The following is a 19,087-nucleotide window of genomic DNA, read 5'->3' as shown; positions in this document are numbered from 1 at the left end:
CCAGGCAAACTGCCGGTGATTTTTACCTGCCTCCTTTCTTTGTCCTGGACACATACAAGTCCTGCAGTGACGGTAGTCAAGGTAGGTGAAGAAGGCTGGTCTTCATCAGTCAGAGCACCGAGCATAGACACTGTGATGTTATACTACAGTTGTTCAACATGTTGGTGTCTTGATATTTGTGTCTTGGTTACCCTGCTATAGGGAAGGTACCATTAAACTGGAAAGAGTACAGAGCATATTTACGAAGATGTTGCCAGGGCTTGAGGGATTGAGAGGTTAGATAAACTGGGATTTGATTCGCTGAAGCACAGGACACCGAGAGGTATTCCTATTGTGCTCTATATAATCATGAGGTGCATAGATAGGAGGAATATATGCATTCTCTTTCCCAGGTTGGAGAATCAAGGACAAGAGGGCACAAGTTTTAAGATGAGAAGAGAAAGATTTAATAGGAATCAGAGGGGTAACGTTTTCACCCATAGGGTGGTCAGGATATGGAGTGAGCTACCAGAAGAAGTGGTTGAAGCATGTAAATTAACATTTAAAAGACACTTGGGACAGGTACATGGATAAGAAAGGTTTAGACTAGGGATATAGACCAGTCATGGGCAAATGGAACTAGCTTAGTTGGACATCTTACTTGGTATGGACCTTCTGAGCCAAAGTATGTTTCCATGCTGTATGACTCTTATTTTGTCTTAAGACGTTGTTCCGACTTGCACAGGACATTCAGTGGCCACTTTATTAGGTACACCTGCTCGTTAATGCAAATATCTAATCAGCCAATCATGTGGCAGCAAATCAATGCAAAAGCATGCAGACATGGTCAAGAGTTTCAGATGTTGTTCAGACCAAATATCAGAATGAGGAAGAAATGTAATCTAAGTGACTTTGACTGATTGTTGGTGCCAGATGGGGTGGTTTGAATATCACAGAAACTGCTGATCTGGGATTTTCACGTATAGTAATCTCTGGATTTTACAGGGAATAGTGCGAAAAACAAAAAATGTAATCAGTGAGCATCATTTCTGTGGACGAAAACACCTTGTTGCTGAGAGAGGTCAGAGGGGATTGGCCAGACAGGTTCAAGCTGACAGGAAGGTGACAGTAACTCACATAACCACACAATACAACAGTGGGGTGCAGAACAGCATTTCTGAACACAACACGTCGTACCTTGAAGCAGGTGGGCTACAGCAGAACAGACCATGAGCAGTCAATCAGACGCAACTTTATTAATTACAGGAGATACCTAATAAAGTGTCCACTGAGCGTATAAGAGATGGGGAAAGGCTGTTTGACAGTCAAGTCTCATCCAGATGGGCAACGCAGATTCTATTTGCTTTGTAAATATTTGAAAGGGCCGTGTTCCACAAGGGAATTAATGACAGTAGGCCAAAGCAGTCAGAGACACGAGATGGGATGAATGAAAGCTTCAAGAGTTAGCAAATTTTGCATAAACATGCTGTCACAAATTTACACGTGCAACTTCCTCCTACAGTTATCTCCCAAGATATTGCTACATTCATAACCTTCAGGAGCCTGCGGTAAAAAGAAGTGGGGGGGGAAGAGGGCAAATCTCTGGAGTTCTCTACCCCACAGGGTTGCAGAGTTAGACCAGTGTGGCTACTTAAAGAGGAACTAGGTAAAACCTTGAGAGAACAGGGAATTGAGGGTTTTGGGGAACTGATACACGAAAGATGAAGCCTGGAGCAGTTCAGCTATGATTTGGCATTGATTATTGCTCTCACATGTACGGAGATACAGTGAAAAGCTTTTGTTCGCATTCCATCTATGTAGATCATGCCATACACAAGTTCATCAAGGTGTAAAAACAGAATGCAGAACATAGTGTTGGAGCTGTCGGGAAAGTCTAGAGAAATTTTTTTTTAATCAAAGTGCCTTCATGTCACAATGTACTATCCTGAGTCTCATTTTCGTGCAGGCATTCATAGTAGAACAAAGAAACACAATAGAATCAATGAAAAGCTACACACAAAGATGGTCACACAACCAATGCGCAAAAGACACACTGCGCAAATACAAAACAAAAAATAATAATAATTAAAAGTAATAAATAATATTGAATAGATGAGTTGTAAAGAGCAGTAAATAGAAAATATGAAGGTCAGGACCATGACAAGGTAGACTGGGGGATCAAGAATTTGTCAACGTACAAGGGTTCTGTTCAAGAGTCTGTTAAGAGCAGGACAGAAGTTGTCCTAAATTAATAAACCATAAGACTGTAAGACACAGGAACAGTTTGGCTCATTGAGACTGCTCCGTCATTCAATCATGGCTGATTCATTTTTTTTGCCTCCTTGGCCCCACTCCCTGGCCTTCTCCCCCTAACTGTTGATGCCATATCCAATCAAGAACCTATCAAGCTCTGCCTTAAATACACCCAATGACCTGACCTGGCCTCCACAGCTGGCTGTGGTAATCATTTCCACAAATTCACCACCCTCTAGCTAAAGAAATTTCTCCGCATCCCTGTTTTAAATGGACGCCCCTCCATCCTGAGGCTGTGCCCTCTTGTCCCAGACTCCCCCACCACGGGAAACACCCTTTCCACATCTACTCTGTCTAGGTCTTTCAACATTTGAAAGGTTTCAATGAGGACCCACCTCATCCTTCTAAATTCCAGTGAGCACAGGCCCAAAGCCATCAAATGGTCTTCATATGATAACTCTTTCATTCCCGGAAACATCCTTGTGAAGAGTTACAACATGGAGACAAGCCCTTTGGCCACTGTCTAACCGTTAAAACACGAATGCTACCTTAATCTCAATCTCCCCACTTTCGATCAACTCCCACCCCAGATTCACTCACCTACACGCTTGGGGGAATTTACAGCGGCCCATTAACCTTCTGATCTGCACGTCCCTGGGATGTGGAAGGAAAGAGGAGCGCCCAGTCACCGGGGGGACATGCAAACTCTGCACAAATAGCACCGAAGGTTGGACCCAGGTCTCTGGTGCTGGAAGGCACTGTGGTTTCCCCACTGGACTACAGTGTCTTTCACCAATATTGGGCCGGCATGAGGGACTGAATGTCTTCTCCTGTTCCTGCTTTCTTATGTGGCCAAGTGGTTAAGGCATTGGTCTAGTGATCTGAAGTTCGCTAATTCGAGCCTTGGCTGAGGCAGCGTGTGTGGCCTTGAGCAAGGCACTTAACCACACATTGCTCTGCGACGACACCGGTGCCAAGCTGTATGGGTCCTAATGCCCTTCCCTTTGACAACATCAGTGGCGTGTGTGTGTGTATGTATGTGTATATATATGTATGTATATATATATATGTGTGTGTGTGTGTGTGTGTGTGTGTGTGTGTGTGTGTGTGTGTGTCTGTCTATGTTTATATTAAGATAAATTCGATTTCCGTGAGTAAAATTCTCCTTTACTCCTTTCCCTTTGATCCTGCCAGCAACATATGACAACATATGCAAGGCAGTTTATAGTCATTACTGGGCACACAGGTCAATCTGCGACAAACCTTTAAATGAAGTAGACATAGCACGCAATGGGCTTCATTAGAGAGGGAGAACTCACTGAACACACATCCTGGACAGGAGGGCAAAGGATCACAGCTATCAAAAGTATTGAGGTTGCCAAGGTCATCCAGTGACCACATGACTGCATTGGTAGGGCGAGTCATGATTAACTCCAGAGAGTCTCAGGTGCAGACTCAAGAACCAAGAGAGAAGAGGTAGTGCCTGCAAATATGAAATATTAGAGGTTCTGCTTATACTGGAAATCTTGAGCAACACACACACAGAATGCTGGAGGATCTCAGCTGGTCAAGCAGCATCTGTGGAAAGGAATAAGCAGACCATGTTTTGGGCCGAGACTCTTCACCAGGACCGTACTGCATAGTTGCTGCCCGACTCGCTGAGCTCCTCCAGCATTCTGCCTGTGGTGCCTGCAAATATGGTTGTGAATGAAAAGACAGGCCCGGCAACTTGTCAAGTGCAAAGCTCCACAAAAATGACCAGATCCGCATTACTGGGTGTCTTGGCCAATAGTACTGAAATTCATGCACAGAATGGGTGGAAAACTTTCAGGGCAAATAGCCTAATTGAAATAGAGGGTGAAGGTGAAAGTATTTGGAACAAGGCCATAAGCAAATGACAGGAAATGATCCTGTTAATAGAATCAGGGCCCAGTGCTTAAATGACGTAGACAAACCTATCAATGCCTCTGGGTGGCCTATTAACCAAATTACAACCACAAGCAGCCACAATCATGCAGCTACAGGTTTGGAGCCCATGATCAAAGATCAGGGGATACAATTAGGGATGACACAGCATCCCAAAAAAATCAGTAAGGCATTGCAGCCTCCGTGAGTACTCCGATTGTGAGCTGCAGGCTGTTTGTATGCAGCCTATCTGATGAATATATGTACTGCAAGTCACTGGCGGTGTTACTGCCCAAACAGGCATGCAAGAAAGCTACATCCATGGAGTAATTTCTGAAAATGCAAGCAGTTCCAGCTGACACAAAGCACAATATGTTGGAACATGCTGCCCAAGGAGGTGCTGGAGTCAAGTACTCTCAGACCATCAAAGGAGCACTCGAGCCAACAAAGCCTCAGAAAGCTACGCTTCAAATGCAGGCAAACGGGACAAGCGCACAGGTTGTTGGGCATGGTGAGTTGAAGATCGATTCATCGCACAGGATGGACCAACAGCAGCTCCAACACAAAGTCCAGGTTCAGTCAGCGGCCAGAAAAGTGGAGCTTGCAAGAAGTTCTACAACTCCTGTTCTGGGAGTCGTTCAGTGTTAACTGCAGCAGCTTAGCGCACCCTGCGAAACATGACAATATACTAATCTGAATCTATCAGCCACATGAACTGGGGTTTCGACCCATGTGTAGGCAGGAGTACAGTTTAAATCGACATTGTAATCAGCACTAACATGATGGGCCGAAGGGCCTGCTCTTTGCTATACTGTTGAACAGCTGAATAAAACAAGCACAGATAGACTCTGCATGTACGGGTGTACAGCAAGGCAAAACAAATCACATGGGAGGTTATGTAACACCAAAAGATGTAGCATGCAAGGAAATTATTTTAAATCAAAGGCATGCCACCAGTAGAGATTTAAAAATAGTGATTTCAAAATTAAAGATTAATAATCAAGGTATTAATATGAATATTGACACAGCTGCTAATCACTCCAGCTTGGGAAGATGAACAATTGGCCAGACAGTGTCATGAGCAAGAAGCATATTAAAGTTGTGAACATATTCCAGCCAGACCCTGAGAACATTAGGACAAATGTAATGTGTAATCCTCCGCAATGGGCAAAAGCCAAGGTCACCGAATATAGCAGCTGATTACATGAACTGATCAGGGAATAATTAGCCTAAAGAACTGACACTGGATTGGAAGAATGTATCTAGCATGTATACATTATGGAACACTATGAAGATGTATTGTAAGATTTATTCATGGGCATTAAAATGCACCAAGCATACACAGAAATAGGCCATTCAGCCCACTATGTCTATGCTGGCTATCAACTAATCTGCGATAATCCCCCTTCTCCAAAATTCAGTCCAAAGTCATTCATGTTACTGCATTTCAAGTGTTCATCTAACACTTGCAAGAGGATCTGTTATGTAATATTTATAAAACCAAACAAATTTATTGTAATTCTTTTTGTTTCTTTTGTGCTAAAAGTCCAGGCAAGACAGCTAAACAAACTGGAGTGATCTGGAGTACTGGTGAAAGTGTCACAGGAGGACTGGGTGACATGCATCATGGTTTTACCTAAGTGAAGACTTCCCAATGCTCGAAAGATTATTGCGACCCATAATAGGACAGTGAATATTGAACTATGTACACTATTAAGTACATGGGTTATTAGGTATAGGAGTGAAACTCTGCGGTCTTCTGCTGCTGTAGCCCATCCACATCAAGGTTTGACGTGTTGTGCATTCAGAGATGCTCTTCTGCACACCACTGTTGTAACGTATGGTTATTTGTGTTACAGTCGTCTTCCTGTCAGTTTGAAACAGTCTGGCCATTCACCTCTGACCTCTCTCATTAACAAGGCATTTTCGTCCACAGAACAGTCACTCACTGAATTTTATTTGTCTTTTGCACCATTCTCTGTAAACTCTAGAGACTCCCAAGAGATCAGCAATTCCTGAGATGCTCAAATCACCCCATTTGACACCAACAATCGTTCCATGGTCAAAGTTACTTAGATAACATTTCTTCCCCATTCTGATGTTTGGTCTGAACAACTGAACCTCTTGACCATGTCTCCATGCTTTTATGCAATGAGTTGCTACCACGTGATTGGCTGATTAGATATTTGCGTTAACAAGGAGTACAGGTGTACCCAATAAAGTGACCACTGAGTGTATTATCAAAGTATGCATATATCACCATCCACTATACCTTTTCTTGTGCACATTCACAGTAGAACAACAAGATACAATGGAGTCAAATGCTAGGAGAGCAGCACAATGACAACAATGCTCGATACAACCAATACCAGACTGAAAGGTCCATGGCAAGTTGGAATTAATAGTGGCTTGGTAACATGGAAACAGGGTGATTGGGGAAGGTTGTTTTGTGATCACAGTGTTTGGGAAACTTGTGGGGTGCATTCAATAATCTAGCATTCCACTCTCAGCCCAGCTTAAAATGGGACATGCCATTTGTCAGAGCTCCTCGTGTCCCACGTATTATTCTGTACACTTCATTGACCACAGAACAGTATAGCACAGGAACAGGACCTTCAGCTCACGAAGCTGTGCTAACTAAACCAGACATTAAATGCCTAACTTATCCCTCCTACTTACACAGTGTCCACATCCCTCCATTCTCAACATACTCATTTGCCATCCAAAAGCCTCTTAAAGTGCCTCAATTGTATTTGACTCCACTACCACTCCTGGCAGCGCATTCCAGGCACCCTCGATTCTGTGTTAAAGAAATCTTACCGTACACCCCTCCTTTAAACTTACCCTCTCTCACCTTAAATTCATGCCCCCCAATACCATCTCTCACTTTAAATGCATGCCTTCTGATGCCATCAGGCTGATTAACACCTCCAACTATTAACCCACCCACCATATCACCTTGCGTCACACGATCAGTCTCTCTAATAACAGTTGCTTGCACATTGTGTTTTATAGGATTGTTTTTTAAAATTTTGTTCTTTATGTTCATTGTGTTTTTTATGCTGCATTGGATCCACAGTAACAATCATTTTGCTTTCCTTTACACTCAAGAATGACAACAAACAACCTTGAACCTTGAATTAGCCATTTCAACCCTGGGGGAAAAGATACTGGCTGTCTGCTCTATCTAGGCATCTCAATCTTTAAAAAAAAAATTATCAGGTCTCCCTTCAGCTTCCAGAGAAAACAACCCATTTGTCAAAACTCTCCTTATACACAGGCCTCTGACCCAGGCAGCGCTGGAGAATTGTGACGGCTTCAGTTACCCTATCATAGGAAAGACATCATTAAGATGGAAGGAGTGCAGTGGAGATTTATGAGCTTGGTTAGAGGTTCGTCATACTAGGACTTCACTCAATGACCGTCAGAGCCTGAGAGGTGATCTCATAGAGGTGTGTATAATCATGACGGGTACAGATAGGGTGAATGCCCACAGTCTATTTTCAGGGCCGGGGAATCAAGAACGAGAGGCCATAGGATTGAGGTGAGAGGGCAAAGATTTAAAACTCAGGATAGCTCTTTTGCTCTGAGCTTCATCACCAAAATATCTGTCTTTCTGTCTCATGCCAACCATCACAAGCTAATGTCCTGGGCAACCAACAATGCAAAGACAGACAGCACAAGGGGCATCATCTCCAGCAAAGCCAACCATACACATCCTAGAACCATTATCAACAACCTCATCATGCATATTGCAGTTGGCTTCCTTTCACGGGTGCAAGCCGGGGCTCGCGCTCAGCTGGTGAGTTCACAGCCTGAAGGGTAACTTCTTCACAGAGGAGGTCGTCCATATGTACGGAAAGAGTTGCCAGCGGAAGTGGTTGAAGGGGGTACAGTAACAACATTTAGAAGACGGGTACAAGGACAGGAAGAGTTTCAAGCTACATGGGCCAAATGCAGGCAATGGGACTTGCTTAAGTGGGAACCTTGTCCACATGAACCAGTTGCTGTATTAGTCTACGTGAGGAGACCAACATTCCCTTTTACCTGACAGTCTGGGAAAGGTTTTCTCTACAACCTTCACTCTGGGTGTACCTGACTGGTTGAAAGTACCTCCAGCAACACCAACACACACACACAAAGTGCTGGAGGAACTCAGCAGATCAGGCTGCATCTAAGGAGGGGAATAAACATAGGGATCTTGGGGTCCGTGTCCATAGGACACTCAAAGTTGCTACGCAGGTTGACAGTGCTGCTAAGAAGGCGTAAGGTGTGTTGGCATTCATCAACGGTGGGATTGAGTTCAAGAGCCGTGAGGTAATATTACAGCCATAGTAGTCCTTGGTCAGACCCCACGGAGTACCATGTTCACTTCTGATCACCTCATTACAGGAAGGATATGGATGCTATAGAGTGCAGAGGAGATTTACGAGGATGTTGCCTGGATTGGAGAGTGTGCCTTATGAGAATAGGTTGACTGCACCTGGCCTTTTCTCCTTGGGAGTGATGGAGGATGAGAGGTGACCTGATAGAGGAGTACAAGATGATGAGAGGCATTGATTGTGTGGATAGTCAGAGGCTTTTTTCCCAGGGTTGAAATAGCTAACATGAGGGGGCATAGTTTTAAGGTGCTTGGAAGTAGGTACAGAGATGCCAGGGGTAAGTTTTTCCACACAGAGAGTGGTGGGTGCGTGGAATACACTGCCGGCAGTGGTGGTGAAAGCGGATACAATAGGGTCTTTTAAGAGACTCTTAGATGGCACATGGAGCTTAAAAAAAAATCTAGGGCTATGTGGTAGGGTAATTCGAGGCAGTTCCTAGAGTAGGTTACATGGTCAGCACAATATGGTGGGCCGAAGGGCCTGTAATGTGCTGTAAATTTCGATAAACAGTTAGCGTTTTGGGCTGAGACCATTCATCAAGACTAGGTCCAAAACATCGACTGTTCATTCCCCTCCACAGATTCAGCCTGACCTGCTGAGTTCCTCCAGCACTTCGCCAGAGTTGCTCAAGATTTTCAGCATCTGCAGAATCTCTTGTGGTTATGAAAGTCCCTACTGTTTCTAAGTTTCACATACCTCAACACAGCTAAAACTGGCTGAAAGTGTGTAAAAGATCCAGATCTAAACATTAAGATTAGCTTAATTGTCACATGTACATTGAAACACAGTGAAATGCGTTGCTTGTGTCAAATCAAATCAGCGAGGATTGTGCTGGGGGCAGCCCGCAAGTTCGACACACTTCTGGAGCCAACGTGGCACGGCCTCAATTTACTAACCCCAATTGTACATCTTTGGAACGTGGAGGAAACTGGAGCACCCGAAGGAAGCCCACACGGCCACAGGAGAGAAGGTACCAGCTCCTTATAGACAGCTGCGGCATGTAAACGTGAATCACTACTGCTTCAGAGTAAATTCCACACTGGATGCTTGTCGCTTTCCACACCCTGGCCACATCCCCAGTGCAAAGTACTAACTGTGGAACGTTTACCCATTTCACTCATTGTTATCTCTGGCTTCGCAGGCATGAGCTGTCACAGAATCTGGCTGATACATCTCTGGGCAACTGCAGAAGGAGAACCGTCTGTGTACTCCATGGATTAAGCCAGTGGTCCCCAACCACTGGGCTGCAAAGCATGTGCTACCGGGCCACGAGGAAACAATATGATTTGGCAATATGAAACGATACGTGTCAACTGCACTTTTCCTCATTCCCTGTCACGCCCTGTTGAACTTGAAATCATACCAAATAACACATAAAACCTAAAATAACACTAACATATAGTAAAAGCAGGAATGATATGATAAATACACAGCCTATATAAAGTAGAAATAATGTATGTACAGTGTATCAGAATCGGGAAGGTGAAGCTAAAACCGATTTGTAGGAAAAAAATCCGCACTTACACACACGCGCACGTCACGCATGCACACACAGGTGCCCGCGCAAGGCTTCACGGTCACGGTAGTCTTTCTCGGGGTAAACAAAAGTGTCCCGTATTTGACTGCTACTTTTGTCCCTTATTTGGGAGTGAGAAAGTTGGCAACCCTACTTAAACACCCCCCCCCCCCCACACACACACTCTGTCGGCCGGTCCGCAAGAATATTGTCAATATTAAACTGGTCTGCGGTGCAAAAAAGGTTGGGGACCCCTGGGTTAAGCTATGAGGCAATTGATCTGCATCTGTGTACATTTGACTGAGGAATTAGCTGAATAAAGTATTTAAAGCATTAGTTAAATGGGGCAGAAGGAAAGGAAAGCAGCATTCTTTTGGAGCAAGGAGAAATGAAGTTCCCTCCCAAGTTAAGAGGCTCTCCAGGTTTTGGTAGTCTCAAGAGAGTGGAGATGCTGGAAACAAACAGGATGCTGGAGGAACTCAGCTAGTCAATCAGCATCACAGACATTCAACATTTCAGGTTGAGATACCCAACCTGAGAAGGAGAAGGTGAAGGGGAGGGGTGGGGTGGAGAGAGTGGGAATAGCAACAGAGGCTGGGAGGTGACAGGAGGATCCAAGTGAGGAGGATTGAAAGGAAGATGGAGGAGGGGTGACAGTGGGAATAGCGACAGAAGCTGGGAGGTGATAGGTGGAGGTGACAAGGGGCTACAGATGATAGAACCAAATAGGAAAGGAAAGTGGAGCATGGTATAAAGGGACAGATGTGGCAGATAGGAACAATGGCAGACAGGAAATCAATGGAAGGAGAGTGGAAGTTATGGACAGATGAGAGAAAAGAAATAGGGTGCTAGGAGTCCAGGGTGAGGACAGAAAGAACTGGGTGGATCGGGAGGAGAGAGAAAAGGGAGAGAGAGAGAGAGAGAGAGAGAGGTTTGCAGACATCCCACCCTGCAAAAACTCATTTCAGGGAGGTAGCACCACCAATTTGCGGGAGACTCCCGTTATTTCTGGGAGAGATGGGATGTCTGCAATAGAGTAGCTCCTTAGCAGCTAGCCAGCTAGTTTAAATAATGTTCGCTATGCTAATGAACGAATGACACCTGTTAAACTCACCTCAGCATGTCTTTTACAGTCTTAACCCGCCATTGGCAATAGAAAAGTCACTGTTGCAAACAGTGCAGCGAGCAACACTGTCATTATTTTTGACCCCTATTAGGTAGGGGTACACTTTAGTGTAGTCTGGGGTGACATACGTTTTATATTTTCTATTTTTGAAACACTTCTGCCATGGCACACTCTCTCTCTCTCGCCCGCGTTCTCTCGTTTTCTTTCTCTCTCTCTCTCTCTCCTCTCTCTCGTTCTTGCACTCTCTCTCTCAAAATTTGAATTCCGGGATATTGTATATAAATAGCGGGCATCAGGGAGCCACTGTCAATATGCGGGAGACTCCCGGAACTTCTGGGAGAGGTGGGATGTCTGGGTTTGCTGAAGTTGTAAAATATAACTTCTTTTGAATAAGACTATTCAGATACATGAATCTAAAGCAGCAAGAAGGAATTGAGGTGCAGATTAAATATGATCCAGTTAAACACAACGTGGGTTGAAGAGTCTGTCATAATAAATGGGCGCTTGCTGACACACTTGTCCTGGTGTTTGCTTGTATCATAAGCAATGACATTACACCCCAGGAAAGCAAACCTCAAGAGGTTAAGTTTACTGGTAATGCTCCTTCCCAGAATACCTCTGCTCAAAGCCGTGGCCTTATCACTACTTAAGAAGTTGCAAACATACACGTGCAGACAAAGGAGCTGGTGGTGGACTACAGGAGGAATGGAGACAGGCTAACCCCTATTGACATCAATGGATCTGGGATTGAGCAGGTGAACAGTTTTAAGCTCCTTGGCGTAAACAGCACCGAAGACCTCACGTGGTCTGTATATACCAGCTGTGTGATGAAAAAAGTACAACAGTGTCTCCTTCACCTCAGGCGGTTGAAGAAGTTTGGTATGGCCCCCCAAATTCTAAGAACTTTCTATAGGGGCACGATTGAGAGCATCCTGACTGGCTGTATCACTACCTGGTATGGGAACTGTACTTCCCTTAATCGCAGGACTCTGCGGAGAGTGGTGCGGACAGCCCAGCGCATCTGTAGATGTGAACTTCCCATGATTCAAGACGTTTACAGAAACAGGTGTGAAAAAAAGGGCCCGAAGGATCATTGGGACCTCAGTCACCCCAACCACAAACTGTTCCAGCTGCTACCGTCCGGAAAACGGTACCACAGCATAAAAGCCAGGACCAACAGACTCCGGTACAGCTTCTTCCACCAGGCCATCGGACTGATTAATTCATGCTGACACAACTGTATTTCTATGTTATATTGACTGTCCTGTTGTACATACTATTTTTTTTATAAATTACTATAAATTGCACATTCAGACGGAGACGTAATGTAAAGATTTTACGCCTCATGTGTGTGAAGGTTGCTAGAAATAAAGTCAATTCAATTCAATGCTGCTAACATACTTGCTTCATGGAATGATCAGGCAAAGTGGGCAGGCTGGCAGAGGATGGATTGGTTCAAATTATCTAGTGTTATCAAACAGTCAACTTAAATTATCTAACCAATGAATTTCCAATTTGTTACATTGCTTCGCTCGAATTTCAAGACAATTCAATATTTTCGCATTTGTTTTGAATTATTTAGAAAAAGCTGAACAACAGTAACTCAAACAGCCTAAAAAGAGCACACAAAAGTAGCGACAGGAAGTAATAGTACTAAAAGATCTCTAACTGGATCCATAATCTACCTTTTCGAAAATTCCCCTGCCATTACTTAACCTTCTTAAGTGAAACATCTGACAACAGACAAGGTATTGTAAAAATGAGCACATCTATTCAACTCCACATTCCATTCAACTCTTGCTTTGCCACATTCCACTAAACATCGTCAGCAGTGTCTCTATCTCTTGAGTATTGGGCTTCATTCTTGGCAAGTAGATTTTTCAAAAAGAACCATAGAACACTACAGCACAGAAAACAGGCCATTCGGCCCTTCCTAGTCTGTGCCGAAACATTATTCTGCTAGTCCCATTGACCTGCATCCAGTCCATAACCAGACATCCCACCCTGCAAAAACTCGTTTCAGGGAGGTAGCACCATCAATTTGCGGGAGACTCCCAGAACTTCCAGGAGAGGTGGGATGTCTGCAATAGAGCAGCTCCTTAGCAGTTAGCCAGCTAGTTTAAATAACATTAGCTATGCTAATGAACGAATGACACCTGTTAAACTCACCTCAACATGCCTTTTACAGTCCTAACCCACCATGGGCAATAGAAAAGTCACTGTTGCAAACAGTGCAGCGAGCAACACTGTCATTATTTTTGACCCCTATTAGGCAGGGGTACACTTTAGTGTAGTCCGGGGTGAAGTGCATTTTATATTTTCTTTTTTTGAAACATTCTGCCATGGCAGTGCAGGACACTAAAATGAACTGATGGAGAGACAGAGGTCGTCTGTAAAGCCCGTCCACAGAGAAAACTGATAGGTCTACTTAGCACAAAGAGAGACCAATCAGGATGCCCGCTCCCGCTCTCCCTCTCATTTCCGGGATATTGTATATAAATTGCAGGCATCAGGGAGCTGCTGTTAATATACGGGAGACTCCCGGAACTTCCGGGAGAGGTGAGATGTCTGCCATAACCCTCCAGACCTCTCCCAAAAAAAAAAGGAATTTAACTATGAAACAACTCTGCCTCCTTCCTTTCCAGTGCTGATGAAGGGCCACGTATCAAAGAGTCAGATGTTTATAACGCTGTATAGATGCTGCCTGACCTGATGAAGCATCTGCAGAATCTCTTGGGTGAATGTCTATTGAAGCCCAGTTCATGCATATAGAAAACATGCCCCATTTTGGTCATTTACGTTTGGGGCTCAGGACTGTAATGTCGACCATTCATTCCTCTCCATAGATACTATCTGACTTGTTGATTTCCTCCAGCATTTTGTGCACATTGCTCACGATTCCCTGCACCTGCAGAATTTCTCATGTTTATATTTCACTGTACCTTAGTACATGTGAGAATAATAAACCAATTCCAATCCCTGATTGGAAGTGCTGAAGGGGAGGGGGCGAGTCAGTCAGGGGAGCTCCCTGTTGGTCTGTTCCCCAGGCCTGGTCAAGGCAACGATTAACAGATAGATAGTGGGCATTTGCAATGGGGCCATCTCTCTGACCGCCAGCCCCTCATCCAATCAAGGTTATCTAGCAGTACTGAAGCAGGCCATTTGGCTCATGATCTCTGTGCTAAACAATACCAAATTAAATCTCTTCAGCCTGCACGTGATCCATATCAATCCAATCCTTCAATATTCAAGTGTCTGTCTAAAAGCTTCTTAAATGCTACAGTCTTGTCTATTTCCAACACGATTACACCAGCTCATTCCAGCACCTACTGTGCAAAGAAAAACTTGCCTCACAATCTTCGTTACACTTTCCCTTTCTCACCTTCAATGAAGTATTACTTCTAGTATTTGACATTTATGCCCCAGGAAAATGACTCTGTCTCCATCTACGTTCTGCACTGTGCTTAACTTTTTTCATGTCTCTCCTCAGCCTCCAATGCTTCAGGGAAAACAAATCCTGTCTCCCCAATCTTTCCTTTAAGATCATAGCCACTAATTTGGATAGCATCCCGGTAAAAATCTCCTGAACCTTTCCCAGACCCTCCACATCTTCCTGTAATGGAGTGATCAGAGATGCACACAATATCCCAAGTGTGGTCTAACCACTTTCATATAAATATAACACGACTTCTTATGCTCACATATCATAAGCTTTCTTTACCAGCCGATCTACTTGTGTGGTTACATTCAGGGAGCTGTGATTCCTCTATATGTTACTGGTGGAGAGGAAGCATGTGTGTCCGCTGACGCTCCAGGGGAATTCTGGGATGAGTGGGCACCGCTCAGGCTGGAGCACATCCAGGAAAATGTTTTAAAGTGTTTTGTCATTCACCCTTTACTAAAAGAGAAAAGGGATATGTATACCTCACAAACATGAGGAAATCTGCTGATGCTGGAAATCCAAAGCAACACGCACAAAACGCTGGAGGAACTCAGCAAGTCGGAGACCCTTCTTCGAGAAGGGTCTCAGCTCGAAATGTCGACTGTTTATTCATTTCCATAGGTGCCGAGTTCCTCCAGCATGTTGTCTGTGTTGTAAGGGATATATGTAGAGTATGTAGGCACTGCATAGCTCACACAGAGTAAAGCTGTCCTGTCAAACACTGCCAGGGCACGGACAGCATGAGTTAAATAGGAAGCGAAATTCCCTGTACGCTGTCCCATCATGCACTCTGAAGGCAGAGTATTAGATGAAATCAGGTTAGATACTGCATAAAGCTCCTGTCAACAGAGGGTTGTTGGGGCTCAAGTCCATAGCCCTCGCTGAGGGTAAGACAATATAGTTAGACACAAGGTAAAGCTGTCTTCACCCTGGGAGAACCTGGTTAGATACAGAGAGAAGTTTCCCCGTCACACACACCCCCGGGTAGGAGTACAACTATTGGATACAACATATAGCTCCCCCTACAATGTCTAAACAAACATTCCTGGTATAGCTACACTACAAAAAGTTTCCACGTCAGAAATGTCCATTTTCCACTTTCGGGTACTGACTAACCTGCTGAACATTTGCGGCGCCGTCTACTCAGGCTTCTGCCTTCACGAGCCACCTTGTACTACGATGAATCACTCCAGAGTCACAGTGGAGATTGTTAAAATTCCACAATTCTCACAACAACCTCACCCACTGCACACAGACAGCACAGATGACTCACTGGAGAATACCTTGATCTTTGCTGCGGTACAAAGGTTGCTCCCAATCATCAGGTGATCGCATTATCTCAAACCGGCAAAGGAAGAGGAGCCCGTACAAAAGTCCCTCATTTTAATTCTCCTTATTCGTAAGGTGAAGGTAGAAGAGAAATTTCCAATTCAGGCAATCCCTGCTTAACACGCTTCACCAGGGTACAAACAGTGTGGGTCAGAGTAAAGTTCATTCCTCTCAACAAACACAATCAGGACATTTAGGCCACTTCCTGTGTGTGTTAGATACTGGGTAAAGTTCCTTTCATTGGAACTGGTGAAACTGGAATGGATTAAATTTTCCAGTTTTAAACTGAGGCTTTCTAAAGCATTCAGCTTGGAGTACTGTAAGCAGTTTTGGGCCCTTTATCTAAGAAAGGATGTGCTGGCATTGGAGGTTTACGAGAATGATCCTGGAAATTAAAGAGTTAACATATGAGGAACGTTTGATGGGTCTGCACCTGTACTTGCTGGTGTTTAGAAGAATGGGGGAGGGGGGGATCTCATTGAAACATATTGAATTTTGAAAGGCTGAGATAGAGTTGATGTGGAGACAATTTTTCCTATGGTGGGGGAGTCTAGGACCAGAGGGCACAGCCTCAGAATACAAGGACGTCCCTTTAGAACAGAGACGAGGAGGAATTTCTTTAGCCAGAGGGAGGTGAATCTGTGGAATTCATTGCCACAGACGGCTGTGGAAGTTGAGTTATTGAGTATATTTAAAGCAGAGATTGATAGGTTCTTGATTAGTCAGGGCATCAAAGGTTGTGAGGAGTAGGCAGGAGAACAGGGTTGAGAGGGATAAAAAATTCAGCTGTAATGGAATGGCAGAGCAGACTCAATGGGTTAAGTGGCTTAGCTCTGCTCCTTTGTTTTGTGCTTTCTTATTCTTTTATATGATTGAAAAATCTCTATGCCATAACCAGCTAGAAAACATGCAAAATTCACTTCGTATTTACAGCTTGGGTCTCAGTTAGTAATTCTCGGGAAAAGACCACTTGTCCATGGAACACGCTAGTTAGTGACATGATAGTGAGAAAAATAGCCCAGGGAAGCAAAAGCATCTGAGCAACTGCGGCAAAGTAACAGAGGCATGAGGGATTGTGTGAAAGAAAATGAAGATTTTGGCCAAATTGTTTAATCTCAGGAATTTCACTCGAGGCATGAATCTCAGCAGGAATTTTGCAAATTATCGCCAACATACAATTAGGCTGTTATCAGCTAAGATAAAAGATATAAGATACAGAGACCATCCAGATTGGAGAGCAAGTTCATTTCAACTTGCATGTACGGTTTGAATAATGTGCATTTGTGAATGATAAAATCTAATACAGTGGATGCCAGTTAATTGGGCAATCGGTTAAGTGGGGCAGCCACTTATTTGGGAACTCTTACAAGGACAAAGACTAATTGAGAAAATAGCCGGGGTTCCCTTCAGTTAGTTGGGTCACTATGCCGCTTAATTGGGACAGGAGACTGCTTCTAACTAGGTCTAGGCTGCACGCACGTGTGTGGTCATTCAACTCCACACCGTGAACAGTTTTTAAATAGTGTCAGTTGTGTGTTTGTGTTCAAAAAGCAGAAAGACAATTCGGAACTGCTTTGCTCACTGTGGTTTCAAGCGTTCAGGCTTTGAGTTGCTGGAAATGGCCGGGAATGAAAATGAAACCATTTCAGTACTTCAACAAGGAACTACGAAGAATTTGAAGGTTACAAACAATCATCTTGAATGTGACAATGAGAATGAAGGCTTGGAGGATGCAATTATTGAAAGCATTGTATGAAGGCAGTCCATTATCTGTATTAGGTGTCTGCGCTGATTTTGTTCTTTTACAGTCAAAAGAACACAGTGGTGTAAACTGGATGAATGCCTCCGTCAATAACCATCCGGGACTACAATTTTATAATACAGTAATAGCATTGTTAGTGTTCCAATTGCTCTGTATTTCATTTAAATATATAAATGGTAGTTTGTCTTGCTTTGATATGTTTTTAACTATTCAAAGATGGCAGCAAGACGCAGCTTGCAGCGGCCACTCCGGTGTTGAATATCTGTTATCTGTCAAGTAGGGTTCTGTGCACAATCCTGATTTGATGGAGACAGACATGACAGCACGGAGGAACATCTGTGAAACTTCTGAAATGCCTACTTCGCTGCCGCTGCTACTGTGTGATCCAGAATCTCCGGAGGGGAAGGCCCTGAGTCCTCGGCTTTGCTTGTTGCTCGGCAGCTGGGGTGGGGTCAAAGCGCTCGGCAGAGGATGGTGCTCGGTGTTGGAGAGCTGGTCGGAGGCTCGAAGTTTTCAGACAGACTCAGAGTCGGCTGCGGTCGGGTGCTTCCAATGCATCGGCAAGTTTGCAGCGCTTGGAGTTACTGGCAGGGAGAGTTTCTCCCTTCTACGTGAGATGATGGGACTACCGGGACTTGAGACTTTTTTTTTACCGTGCCCATGGTCTGCTCTTTATCATTGCTTTGCACTGTTGTAACCATATGTTATAATTATGTGGTTTTGTCAGTTTTAGTCTTGGTTTGTCCTGTGTTTCTGTGATATCTTTCTGGAGGAACATTGTATCATTTTTTAATGCGTGCATTTCTAAATGACAATAAACGAGAACTGAGTGTCCTCATAATCTAATCTATTTTCATGAAACTTCGAATAATTGGGGCAGCCACTAAGCAGGCCAAGATGTAGAGGTCCCAATGTGTCCCAATTAACCAGAATCCACTTTATTTGCTTGAAAGAAGATCTTCATTTCTAACAAGCAGCATGGGTCCCACACCTGAATACATGTAAAATCAGGATGGGTGGATTTCAAATCACAGAATAGCTTCACCACGTACCTTGCAGACACAATTCACTGATATGTCAAACCAGATTACAACAACTTCTAATAGAAATCAAAAAGTGTCTCTGAACAGAACTGAAAACAACTATCTAGAATTTCAAACCTTAAGCTTTGGCTGGATGCAATGTTTCCCACATTGCAACAGTGAATATGTGATAAAAATACTTTATTGGCAGTAACGAACTCTGGACTACCTTGAGGTGTGGAGAAATAGTGCGTGCAAAAGTTGTTTCTATTCTTTCTTGGCAGGACAAAGAGTGAGAGAGAGCGAGAGAGAGAGACCATTCAGCCCTTCTTGCTTGCAGTTAACAAAGTAGTGACAAAGTAGCAGGGAAT

General features: G+C 44.0%; 1 protein-coding gene across 5 annotated transcripts in view; it reads right to left on the bottom strand.

The window, feature by feature from the left end:
* map3k13 (mitogen-activated protein kinase kinase kinase 13) overlaps nucleotides 1–19,087 on the bottom strand; it is a 200,642-nt gene that overhangs the window by 78,323 nt on the left and 103,232 nt on the right. The window contains exon 1 of one of the 5 annotated variants that reach the window (XM_072261195.1): nucleotides 15,720–15,785. The exons of the other annotated variants lie outside the window; for them this stretch is intronic. The gene's annotated coding sequence lies outside the window, so the exon portion shown is untranslated. Of the gene's footprint in view, nucleotides 1–15,719; nucleotides 15,786–19,087 lie in introns of those variants that run through there. 5 annotated transcript variants of the gene reach the window in all.

The sequence above is a fragment of the Mobula birostris genome, chromosome 6 (assembly GCF_030028105.1).
Source record: "Mobula birostris isolate sMobBir1 chromosome 6, sMobBir1.hap1, whole genome shotgun sequence".
In the NCBI taxonomy this organism is placed as follows: Eukaryota; Metazoa; Chordata; class Chondrichthyes; order Myliobatiformes; family Myliobatidae; genus Mobula; species Mobula birostris.
Note: the sequence above shows the minus strand (reverse complement) of the source record. Positions and strands in the feature narration are given on the sequence as shown.